Raw genomic sequence first — 14,351 nt, forward strand, 5'->3', positions numbered from 1 at the left:
GTCTTGGTCTAGGGTGAAGATTCTCAAAGAATACATTGAAAGGAAGAATTATATTGACTGGATTTTTCCTTCAAGGATGGTGTTTCCCTCAAGGATGGTTTTTCCCTCAAGGATGGTTTTTCCCTAGCATGTGCCTACATTTGGTGTTTATTGTTTTATGTGTTGTTGCTTTTGGTAATTGCTTGATGACCTAAAGAAAGAAGATATAAATAATTATAATAATAAGAAACATCACAAGTAATTATAAATATCAAGAAAATATTTATTGTCTTTATGATTTTCCAACATGGAATCAAAGCTTTGTTGAAAAATAAAGGAGGAAAAAGGGAGATTCATTTAGAGGCACTATCTCAGGGAAGGAGTCTATTATATTCAAGGAATATGTCTAACTCAATAAAGGTTGAAAACAAACTTGGAGGACCATCTAAATTTAGATCCTGGAAGAAGAGGATTGACCTAATCCTTGAGAAGAACAAGGTGTTGGATTTGGTAAAAGGAAATGTAAAGAAGCCTACAAAAGAAGCCAGTGATGTCAAGAAAGAAAAATTCAGGGATTTAGAATTGATAGCTATGACTTTGATGGTAGAAGGGATAAAATACAATCTTGTCCCATTCATAGATAATATCGATCATGCTCAGGAGATGTATGAATCATTGTTAAAGCTATTCACTATTAAGAACATTGGTCAAATAGGAAGTTTGAAGAATGAGTTGAGGACAACAAAGATGACTAAAGAAGATATTGTGGAAACCTTCTTTGTAAATATAGCTAGACTGAGGGATGATCTCTTAGCCATCAATGATATTTTTTTGGACAAATAACAGGTGATCACTACCCTATTAGGATTGCCACCCTCTTGGGGTGCATTTGTTGCAAGTCTCAACAGTTGGAAGGTAGCTCCCACCGTTGAAGAATTATGGATCGCATGTAGTCAAGAAGAATTAAAGATCACAATGGTTGCCAATCCTGAATGATTATCAAATGCTTATGTTTTTCATCATAAATGGAATAGATCAAAGGGACCGAGGAAGAAAGTTAACATATCCAAGATAGAGTGATATCAATTTCATAATAAGGGTCACTACAAAAGTGATTGTCTCAAGAATCCAAAGAATAAGAAGAGAGGGAGAGATCAATCCAACCTTGATTTAGAAGGAGATTGAAATAAAGTCAAGCCCAAAGAACCTAACATTAGGGACTTAAACTATTAAGTCCTTTTTCTTGTACCTTTACATATCTTTTTTTATATGTTTTTAACATATTTTGGAAAAGACATTTTTGTATTGTTTTAAGTTTGTAGTTTTCCCTAAAGCTTTGGAGGGAGCCCACAAAAAATCCAAAGATAAGTATTTCATGTCTTTTTAGTTTGGGTTCATGTATTCATTTAGTTTTGATTATATTAAATATTAATCACCTTTCTCCCTATGTTGTATTAACTAGGGAAAACATCCGAAAGAAGGAGGATCTCTCAAGACAAGGTTAGTCAAGAAACAAAGGTATTATTTGAACACATTGATTGAAAGGATTATTCATTTGATGATCTATTATTAACTTTGTGATGACTATTTCTTTTGAATCTTAGTGATTCTTGTTTGGGTGATTCATCTCTTGATAAATCTACCCACCCCACTCTTATTCTTGATTGACTAATTAGAACCCTAGACAGGTTCTGGAAAACCCTAGCTGATGGGTATGCTATTGTGAATGTCTAAACCCTTAAATTACTTAGGGATATTTTGAAATGCTAGTTGAAGTTTTATTGAAGATGTCATGTTTGTGATTTTAGTATGATCTAGAAATCCTAACTTGTTAAGGTTGAATGTTAAGGTCTAAAATTCTAGAACCTTTGAAGTTTTGGCAATATAGGGTTTGTTATGTTTCTACATTGAAACCCTAACTCATTAGGGTTTGGAAGAATGTGTGTTCTACATTGGAACCCTGGCCCATTATGGTTTGGTGGAATGTGTGAGCAAGGCCCTTATATTATCTTAGAAATTTTTCCTTTGGTATGTGTGTTTTTCTGATCAAACCTTAAGTGTAGCCAAATGATTGTGTGTCTAACTCTTATTGTTAATTGTGAAGTTGGGTTTTACTAACACATTATATGAAATGAATTTGCATGATGATGAAATTTAGGCATATATAGATATGTCCTTTGGTTAAAATCCTAGGTTGGTCTAGGTCAAATTTATTAACATTGTTGGAAATATGATATGATTATTTTTTATTGTGGATTCTTGGATATATCGGTTGACCTAATTATTGATGGTCATAAATTTTAAGAATTAATAGAAGTCTTTGTTTCAGGATTTAATGGAAGTCCTTGTATGAGATTCTAGGATGATGATATTTAGAAATATAGGGGTTTTGTAGCTAGACCCTATTAAAGTTAAAATTGTCTAGTATGTGTGATATAACAATCTGAAATCTATTAGATGATTGTTGAAAATGAAAATCTAGGTTTTTGCAGTTAAAACCTAGTAGTAGAATTGTCTAGTGTGAAATGTAACAGTCTAAGATCTATGTATTTAATGATTGTTGAGATTGTAGAATTCTAGGGTTTTAGAGTTAAACCTTAGTAAAAGTAAAATCTCAAAAATATGATGATTTGAAATTGCTAAATTGGAATTCTAGGGTTTTGGAGTTAAACCTTAGTTGAAATAGAAATATATGATATATGATGACTATATGATAATTTAAGATTTGTGAAAGATCGTTGAAATCTGGTTTTTAGTTGTGATTCATGATTAATCAAAAATTTTGGGCTTGCAACTAACCCTAGTAGTAGTTGGTCATGTTAGTGATTGATTGATGGTTGGTTGAAAATCTAGGGGTTCGGAACTAACTCTATTGGAAACTAGTTAGGTTAATGACTAAGCTATGATTGGCTGTAATTAATTATTTTGTGTGAAATCTAGGACTTGTATGAAATATATGATTTGTATGAATCCTTAGTGAGAAGTCTAACTTATGTATTTTGAAAAGGTTGATAGATGTTTTGTATTGTGTGAATTGTTTCTAGGGTTTGCTATATGTTGTAGTAAGGTATGTCATACCTTTGGAAGACACATTGAAACCCTATATGGAATGAGTGTTGTTATGAAGTAGAATAGGGTGTATAACAAAGTCCCTGGCAAGATATTGAAGAGTACATGTCTCTTTATTGTAATTGAGTTTGGGCATCTGATATGCATAAATATGAAATGATTTTGTGACTCTGATATGGCTAACAGCATGCTTCTATAGATTTGGTCGTAATTGCTATTTAAGTTGTACAGGTACACAATCTTCAACTTGGTGAAGATGCTCGTTGAAGTGATGAGCATGATGAGTATGACGATAACTCTGATGAAATGGTTGGAAGCCATGAAATATTATGTGATGTCGAAAAAGAATAAGTTGATCTCCTGAAGGAAGCATGAATAGAAAAAGATATCCCTAAGATTAAGAGGGAGTCCAAATAAAGAGGTGCTTCTTGGTTGAGAGGGAGGGCTTAGCTTGTGTTTAATTGAAGAATGAATTTCGAAGGATATGTTATTTCATGAGAAGTAGGAAGGAAAACATATTATTGAGGAATATTATGTCAAATATTCGGTTGATAGTCCTACTATGGAAATTTGAGAAGCAACATCAAGTTGTTTGTAGTACCCCAGAGGTTTGTATTTGATTATATACATGTGAAAGTATATTATTGATTTGGGTTGTGCTTATACGGGTGAATCTCTCGAAGGATTTGATAGCATGTTGGTTACCAATTAGTTTGATTTGGAGGGATTAGTCATTCTTGATCTGTCATATCAAGGAGTGTTGAGGCTTTGTGAGTGAAGCATTGCCTAGGAAGACATCTGGTTGACACTTTGTGTTGATGTCTAAATTTGGAAAGGTGTTTTTGGTTACTGAGCTTTGTTTTGCATACACAACTGGATTTTTGGGTTGATGGTTAGTAAGTAATCCTGAGGGGACCTAAAGGGGCTAAAAGCTTGATTCCATATTAGTCCCACCTGGATAGATTTCCTTGGTCAGGAATCCAATCCATGGCATTGCAGTGCCTAAACTATTGAGTGATTGTTTGGATATATTTCCCTATTCAGGAATCTAGTCCATGGCATTGTGGTGCTTAAAGCTCTTCACAGTTCATATAGTTTGAGATATTCCATTGTATTTGTACATTATGAATACCTCCCTAGTTAAGAAAAAGTGTTGGAAAATGTTACTATGTTCGGTCTTCAATAATATACTTGAGTCATCATGTAATGTACTTGTCAAAAGAACAAAGAAAATAATTTTTTTATTATTATTATGACTTATTAAAGCATGGGTTTCATGCCTGGGACACCATGTTTTAGGTCAAAGTCCCCATTGAGGAATTCTAGGATTTATTTTCAGTCTATAGATTTATTATATATTTAAAGAGACCCTTATCAGGATTTTGAATCATGTAAAAAGGTTAAGTATTGAGTCAAATATGAATTATGTAACCTCCACACCATGTTAGCCTAATGACCCTACTCAACCCCACAAGAATCCTATAAAAGGAAGCACATCAAATTCATTTGGAGAATTACTCTCTCATCAAGTTTGGATTCACTTGTAGCTAGGAAGAAGAGTGAAAATCTCTTGTTGCTAGGCAGAAGTGCAAAGTTCTCTTGTAGCTGGGAAAGTTTGTTGCCTGGGAAGCTGAAGTCAGTGTGAGTTTGGGGAAGTCTAAGGAGACAAGGAAAATCGAAGTTTTGGTGTGTCTCTCTCTCTTTGTTTTGTGCCCTATATTGGGATATCTAAGCCTTCCAAATCTGACTCTTGCCAGAAGCTGCAAGTTGTCGTAAGTTGTTGCATAGTCGAAGTTGCTGGGAAGAGGTCAAAATTCTTGTAGGCTAACTTGGTATGGATGGAAGGTCCGGTCTTGGTCTAGGGTGAAGAGTCTCAAAGAATACTATTGAAAGGAAGAATTATCTTGACTGGGTTTTCCCCTTGAGGGGGGTGCTTTCCTAGCATGTGCCTACATCGGGTGTCTATTGTTTTATGTGTTCTTTATTTTGGTAATTGCTTAATGAACTAAAGAAACAAGATATAGGGAATTGTAATACTAATAACATCACAAGTAATTATCAAGATCAAGAAAACCTTTACTTCCTTCCTGATTTTCCAACACTTCAAGGGTGGGAGCTACCTTCCAACTGTTGAGACCTATAGCAAATGCACCCTAGGACGATGGCAATCCTAATAGGGAAGTGATCACAAGTTCTTTGTCTAGAACAATCTCATCGATGGCCAAGAGATCATCCCTGAGTATAGTTATCCTCATAAAGAAGGTTTCCATAGTATCTTCTTTAGTCATCTTCGTAGTCCTCAACTCATTCTTCAAACTTGTTACTTGACTAATGTTCTTAATAGGGAACAGCTTCTACAAGGCTTCATATAGCTCCTGAGCATGATTGATGTTAGCTATGAATGGGGAAAGATTTCCTTTTATCCCTTATACCATTAGATTCATAGCCACCAATTCTAAATCCTTGAACTTTGCTTTGTCGACATCATTGGCTTCTTCTATAGGCTTCTTTACATTTCCTTTTACCAAATCCAACACCTTGTTCTTCTCGAGGATTAGTTCAATCCTTTTCTTATAGGATCTAATGTTAGATGCTCCTTCAAGTTTTTTCTAACCCTTGATTGATTTAGACATCTTCCTTGAATATAATAGACTACTTCCCTGAGATAGTACCTATGAATGGATCAAGTGCTAGAGACTACCTTTTTCTTCTTTCTTCACCAAAGCTCTGATACCATGTTAGAAAATTAGAAAGGCAGTAAATATTTTGTTGATCTTGATAATTAGATATAATGTTTCTTATTATTATGATTATTTCTATCTTCTTTCTTTAGTTAATTAAGAAATTACCAAAAGAAAGAGCACATAAAACAATATACACCAGATGTAGGCACATGCCATAGAAAACCTCCCCTTGAGGCAAAAACCCAGTCAAGATAATTCTTCCTTTCAACAGTATTATTTGAGAACCTTCACCCTATACCGAGACCAAACCTTCTATCCACACTATGTCAACCTCCCAGAATATCGACCTCTTCCCAGCAACTTCGACTATGCAGCAAATGACGAGAATTGGCAACCTCTGGCAACAATGAAAATTGGAAGACTTCGATCTCCCAATCTAGGGCACAAAACAGAGAGATAGAGACACCAAATTTTTTATTTTCCTTGTCTCCTTAGACTTCCCCAAACTTGAATTCACTTCAGCTTCCTGGAAAGAGACTTTGCACGTTTTTCCCAGTTGGAAGAGAACTTCGCACTTTTGCCTAGCAATAAGAGAATCCAAACTTTATGAGAGAATGATGCTACAAATGAATTTGATGACCTTCCTTTCATAGGCTTCTTGTGGGGTCAAATAGGGTCCTTAGGCTGACTTGATCTTCTCTTGGGCCGACATTGTGTGGAGGTTAAATAATTCATATTTGACTCAATACTTAACCTTTTTACATGATTCAAAATCCCAATAAGGGTCTCTTTAAATGTACAATAACTCTATAGACTCATAATAAATCCTAGAAGTACACAATGGGGACTTTGACCTAAAACATCGTGACCCAAGCATGAGACCGGTGCTTTAATAAGTCACAATAATAATAAAAAAATCTTTTCTTTATTCTTTTGACAAGTACATTACATAATGACTGAAGTACATTATTGAAGACTGAACATAGCTACATTTTCCAACAGAAGTTTGACTTGTTTTTCCCATAGATAACGGTGTTTCCCTTGGCAGAGTGTCTACATCTTGTCTCTTATTCTTGTGATCTTCATACACACATAATTTGGTAATTTCTTGATGAAAGATAATAGAATAAAGAAATAAAATAAGCCAACATAATTCAAAATTAATTATCAAGAAAGAGAAATCTAACCCTAATTCTATAGCACTGGTTTCTGAACAAAATGGGGTAAGAATATAGGCTCAATGTCATGATAACTATCAATCATCAAATCATTCCATGTGAGCTCCAACTATGGAATGTACTGAGGATGTTGGTCAGTGCCCCAAAAGTGACCTTCTCTTAAATAATTTATTCTCTCATCATTATCAAGAATATTTGAGCTAGGATATCCATCATTATTGAACTATTAAAGTTAATTTTAATTAATTTTAGTTTAATACACATGATCTCCTTGAAAATAGAAGCATTTAGCACCCCACTTAGCCTCTTCAATGTGAAATAAATGGGCGAGTTTCAATTTAACATGATCTCCAAAGGACTGAAAATAGTCTAGGCGATTTTCTTGAAATGGGTCACATTCCTTCAAACTAGCATTAGGTCCAATAGCATGATAAGTATTTTCCATATTCAACACAAATTCCATAGGAAAGGAAATTAGTACAAACTTAACACCATTATGCCTACTAATAGTAGTATGTTAAAGAGTGAAGATTGAATAGTCATTTAGGTCTTTACCCTCCAAAGCACACACATGGACATTTATGGGTTCATTATGGTTCTCAACATGATATATGTTGAATCATTACCTATATAATTTGACCAGAGTGCCATTTAAAGTAGAAATGGATGAATAAGAAAAATCTATTTGTAATTATCCTCCCACATATGCCAAGAAATTCCTACACAATAACATGCCCCAACAGCTTGGTATATCAATCACCACAATATTTATCATGATGTTTCTAACTATGTACTTGTCCAACCTTACAATCCAACCCTCAATCATGGCATATACATTTCTTTATTTCTTATCCATAGTATACATATCCCTACATGGCCTACCATTGTTAACATACAGATAGTGCATCATAGTCATAAGCATCACATTAGCAAACACATAGGAATCCAACATACAATTGTGTAATAACTAGTCATGTACTCCCAATGAAAATTAAAAAAGGGAATTAGCACCATTTGAACATCCCTTATGTATAACCTATGAAATCATTGGGTACCTTCGAAGGGATCTTAGGTAGCTTTGTTCAAACCACAAATATTCTTAACTTGGTCCTTAAAAAATTACACTTTCGTAACACATAATAAAGGAATGGTTATGTGGGATTTCACCAAATTTTAAAATAAATGTTAATTATTGTTTCATTGATGAGAATACAGGAGATTAGTATTTTTAGGATCAAAACTAGTTGATCCTCCTAATTTTTACTATTTTCTTCCTTATATGGATCATGTTGAGATAATTCTTGAATCAATGACTCTTGATTGGTACCTTTATTTAGTATCTTATTCAAAATTGAGTTTTGGAAATGGTCCTTTCTTCTTTGCAAGGTTTCCCACTCTCTTTGGTGAATTTTACCTTAGATTCCTCCATTGTGAGTTTTGATGGATGAACCTTAGCAATATAGGATAAGTTAAGGGGTCCTTTCTCCACCTATTCAACCAAAACATTATCTATTGCAAAGGGTATACTAAAGAAATTAGTAGAAATACCTAATCCATAGTTCAACCTTTCTAATTCCTTTTGAAGAGCTTCCATGGCCACCAAACATGTGACTTGATCATGTGGAATATCACAAGGGTTACACTAGTGATGGGATTCATGTTCCACTATGTTTTTAATTTCCAAGGGGTCATGGAAACTTTGGGTTTGATCTTATCCTTTTAAATTGTTTCAGCCCAATCCTCCTCTTAAATTATTTAAATTATTTATGTTGAGCCATTCTCTCTAAGAGGAGAATCTTGTTTTGCATTTCTTGGTTTTATTGTTAAAGTGCTTCTACCTACTTATAAATTTGGCTTTCATCCTATTCCTAGCTTTAAACAAAGATAGTATCTAATTTTACGAAGTTGTATAACCACACTTTTCTTTACTCAACTCTACTTTTGGATTATCTGAGTTAGATAGCCCTACCAACTGTAGATGTATTCTCCTCCACCTTGATGGTATGTTCCTTTGCAATAGTTATGCTCCTACGATCCTATTTTCTAAAATTTGATTTCCCCTTATGTTGTAGCAACAACGCTACAAACTCCAAGGTATTAGCTTTAATTATCAACCCGAGGTTCATATAAACTTAAGAGGGGTTGGCACTGTATGTGCAAAAGGAACTATCTTCTTCTTTTCCAATTCTTATACAAGTGGGAAATATTTGAATGAAGGTTAGATGCATAGAAACCAAGTTAAGTTTTCAAACTAAGCTATGCTACAAGAAAGTAGGTTTAAATAAAAGGAAATGGCATGCACATCTATGCTACTTAAAATGAATGGAAAATCACACTACTAGAAATATGGAGTTGAAAATATAAACCCTTAATTGCAGAAAACAACATTTGGAAAATAATTGACAAAATCATCTATGGACAACTTTTCGAGGTACCTATACTTCTAATTTTCATCATCAATGTCCTAGAAGTGTACATTAATACATCAAGGAGGTCAAACCAAGTGTTTATTGTGAATTTGGGTGAGAAAATGGTATTGGTTACATGCTTCTATAGGAGTCTATGTTTTGGTATAGGAAGAGTCTAGCAATCTTGTAAAACAATTAGAGTGGGAATCTAAGGTGAAGAAAAGAGGTGGTAATTCTAGGAAATGATGTCATCCAACTAGTCAAAGCTCAAGGCAACTTGATTAAATCTTCATCGCCATGAAACCAAACCCTATTTGTCTCTTGCAGTTTTTAAACTAATTGTACAGTAAAATAGTGAACTACAAAATCTATAAAAACAAAAGAAACCAATTGTATAGTAAAATAGTAAACTACAAAATCTATAAAAAAAAAAGAAAAAGAAATGGAATAGATAAGACTTGAAATTGCATTAGTAAGTGCTACAATTAATGATAGCTTGAATAAATAACTAACAATGAAGAATTGTTCAAAAAATCTCCTACTCAACCATGCATGAAAACAATTAAAATGTAACTTTTAAAATTTCTAATGATAGAAACTGAATAACTTAAAATCATAATACCATTAGAAGTAAAAGAGGGATTTTAATCTCCTAGGGTTGGCTGAACCCAAGGATGCTCAGAGTCCAGAAAGAAGAATCAAGCTAAGATATGGAATAAATTTCCATTAACTAAATATATTTTCTTACATTACAAGATCGCAAAACTTTATTGAGAATACAAAAACTTAATATTACTTTCTACTTTTTCCTTCCTTATCTATGCTTTTTTGGGATAATTTGAGCCTCTTGTTTATACATAAAGTGGGCAGCATCCTCCTTGAGAGGAGGGTTTCATTTACCACCAAGAATTCCTATAAAAGGGGATCTTGTTACAAATCTAACTCGTAGCAATAGGAGGAGCATTAAATTCCCCAATCCAACCGAGATTAGGTTTTATTGCTACAAGGAACAAGTCCCTAAAATATCTTAAGCATTGGATCTCTCAAAATTTTCCCAATGTCTCTTCCAATCCTACACCATAAACATGTTAAGGAACATAAAATAAACCACATCGAACTTCTAGGAACCCATTAAGCTAGGAAATTATAGCATTAAGTGAAAATAATAGTTTTTGATTGATACTTAGAGGGTCAAAAGTGGGAGGGTTTAGAAAACAATCTCCTAACTTATATCTTAGTCTACCAGACACCAATGCTTTTAAAAGAATATTTTGTTGTTTTCTCTAATAAGAGAAGAAAATAAAATTTGCAAACTTTGAAACCTCGTGCATTGTATATGAAATTTACAGTTTTTCCTTTTTCTCATTGCACTCTAACCTATTGGGACTATTGCTTTCTTGATCAAGTGAACAGAGTGGTCATGATAATTAGTGTTAATTTTCATATTGTTCTATGATGTATCAATTACTTTAGCCCAATTCCAAACTTCAATTAGAAATATTTCCAATTACAATTAATCTTTCCATTCATCAACAATAATTGAAGATAGAACAATATATGCAATGACAAATAAGACAATCAACACATCAACAAGAGACACCATATTTGGTCAAAGACCAAGGAAAACCTCCACTAGCGAGAAAACTATTTGGAATTATTCTTCTATTAGATTGTCATAAAATGTTCATAAAACAGTACAATGAGCCCAATAAAATATGATCAGAAATGGAACCCAACAACTTCATAAACTAGTTTATAGTGGCAGAATATATCAGAGACAACTTGATTCAAACTTCAGATAACTACAAAAAACTTTGGAAGATGGTAAACTATAGTCAAACCCCTAAACAATCCCTTCAAGTTAGCATGTCAGTTTCTATAACTTCCTGGACGTCGCCTTGACCATAGCATGCCATCGTCTAGGGATGAAATTTACCATTTCTGTGCTAGTGTCTGGAGAAAAAACCCTAATTCTGTGTGAGCTTTGGATATGAGACTTCAAACCTCATACGACCTTTTCCTTCGCCAATGTGCCAAATCAAATCAGATAGAAGAGAAGAATATCCTTGATGTTTTGATGTCCAAATGAGCTTCTAGGTCACTTGTGTTTATAGGCTTTTGGAGGTGTCCAAAAATGTCCATTTTATGTTGAAGCCAACCTGTCCAAGTGTGCATGAAAGTGAAGCTGAACTGGTCCAATATCCATGAGTGGGTGCACAAAATCAAAAACCAACTTCTTCTTATCCAAACGAGGTGATATTTCAATCAATTTTTGTCCTCTCGAAAAGAGGAACTCAATTCCATCATTGTCTCCATCAAATGAGTAGTCCAAAGTGGAATTTGACCACAGTTGCATATTTTTAACACTCCCTCTCAACTAGGGAGAATTCCATTTGTAAAACCTTTCCATCAATCAATGTGTAATCTTGTCATCGTGTGTACAAATATGCTCAATATTTATCTGATGAAACATTCTCAAATCTAAAGAAGAAGAATCATGGGGAGAAAAAGCTACCACCCTTTGTCCAGCGGGCTATAACCCAAAATCTCTATCAGCAAACTACTACCTGGAATATCATGGAGGAGCTACAAATCAACCCATATCGAGCAATAAGTGATGTAGGGGAGCTAATACTCAACCCATCCTATTTCTCACCGATCTTCCCAAAAATGACCCTTAAGATTTGTATGGTAGAACACCTACATCATAATCCTAGCTTGGGAAAGATACACGACTTACGAAAGGTAAGGATCTCATGCCCCTAAGCCTTTTCACCCATTGCCTAGACGGGGAGGGATAATCCCAACAAGACGAGCTTGTGGGTATGATTCCAACTAGGGTATACTCTGAAGAGAGAAAGATAGGGTGAGCTACTACTTCAACCCTATGGGTAACAGATAGGGGTGATATCCTATTGTCCAAAGTTCCCTCAACCCCAGGAGCCCTCTATCTCAATTCCTCACCTTGGGAAATCAAACAGGGAGGAAGAGTATGGCTTAGTCTCCTCAATCAGTGGTGCCCCTAATTAGGAGGGATCACATCCATTAATCTAAGATGCTCTATGAATACTAAAAACTTCCCTTTCGGAAAAGCCTTGGTGATAATATCTATAAATTTCTCATTTGTCAATATGTGATGGAGTTGAATGGCTCCCCTTTGTACCATATCATGAATGAAGTGGTATCAAATCTCTATGTGCTTGGATTTGTCATGGAATACGTGATTCTCTGCCAAATGGATCCCACTCTTGTTGTCACAATATATCACTATAGTGTCTAAGACTTGATCAAATAGCTCTCCAAAGAGCTTCCTTAAACAAACTACTTTGCAACTAGCCATGCTAGAGGCAATATACTCTGCCTCAATAGTACTCAATGCTATATACTTTTGTTTCCTCCTCATCCAGGATATCATGGTAGATTCAAGACTAAAACAACATCCTGACATACTCTTTTTTCAATAACATTTCTTGCCCAGTCAGCATCAGTGTATCCATGATGTCAAACATCTCCAGTAGATTGTCTCTGACCAAGTGTAACCGTCCCTTGCAAATATCTCAAAATGTGTTTGGCAGCAATCTAGTGTGCATGGAGAGGCTCAGTCATGAATTGACTCAATGTGTTCACTACATAGCATATGTCTGGATGGGTGTTCACAAGGAACATCAGAGGATCATTACTTGTCAGGAATAGATCGTCAACATGTAACACCATCCTCCCAAATATACCCAAGTAACCATGCCAACTGGGTAAACATGCAATGAGAGGCTACTACAATTGGATTTGACCTCCTATGTGAAATTAAGGAAGTGGAATCGACAAAGAACATCAACCAACCTATCCACATCAGCAACAGTACCCTCAAGAGACATGTCAGCCACTCAAACATCCTATCCTTCTGTCCCACTGATGTTCTGGACATCCTAAGCATCAGTTTCTCCCATGCTATAGTCAAGAGAGTGTACAGAAACCTGAAGTTTCTCTCATAGGCTTGCCTGCCAGCGACGAGAGACTAAATTTGGCAGTGTTATGCCAATGATCCTGGGATTTGAGCCACTTTGTCAAGCCTGGAGTCCAGGTCACTGCCCAAAATGGAATGATAACTCATGAATAGTAAAAGAATAGGGAAACAATGAGGCAAAAGCAATAATTTGAACAAGACCTTAATCACACCCCTACTAGCCATGCCAAGCATTTCGGCAAACATATCATCAACATGTAACCTACAGGTGTAAGCAACAGAATTAAGCGTAGGGATCTCATACTTGTCTGAGAATCACTATGAACCATTTTTCCCTCATGTAATTTGCTGCATTATCATCTAGTTTGCCATAGATATATTATCCATTCATTTAAAAGTAAAAACATGATGAGATCCATACATAGTTGTTGTCATAAAACAGACATATAACTAGCATAATAGGAACTACCACGTTCCACCCAACCATAAAATGGCTGAGACAAATCTCTCTTTAGCCATTCACCCCCATGCCATATTCCAAACATGAATGTGGGACTCAAACCAAAAGAACCAACTAGGGAATATTGAGGCTAAACTACCTCACTCCCATCAATAGAAACCAAGCTTTACCATAATCCATCCTGGATCACTAGGCCAACACAATGAACACATCATAATAGGATTTACCGTGATCTCCACTTGATCACAAGGAAAAAAAATCATGGATGCCACCATATTTCTCCACCTACACCATGAGGAATTTTCCTGTCTCTTAGTCTCTCAAGCTTTGCGATAATCCAAACCTAGATCACTAGGCCCTAAACCGAGACCCACTCTCTAGGCTTTACCGCATATAACAAACCTAGGATTACTAGGCCCAACAGTGAGAAAACCACATCTTGGCTTTACTGTATACCCTGCCATTCACCAGCAAGGATTCACGATTACTCGGTTCCAGAGCATGAGCACCTTTTTCTGCAATATACATTGAGGCTCCAACTATAATTCTCCATCTAGTTCCACCTGCAATATAGACCAATCAATCACATGATCAACATCTTTAACATATTTC

The sequence above is a fragment of the Pinus tabuliformis genome, chromosome 5_1, assembly GCF_031772625.1.
Source record: "Pinus tabuliformis cultivar Carrire ecotype Pingquan chromosome 5_1, CPIR1, whole genome shotgun sequence".
Lineage (NCBI taxonomy): Eukaryota > Viridiplantae > Streptophyta > Pinopsida > Pinales > Pinaceae > Pinus > Pinus tabuliformis.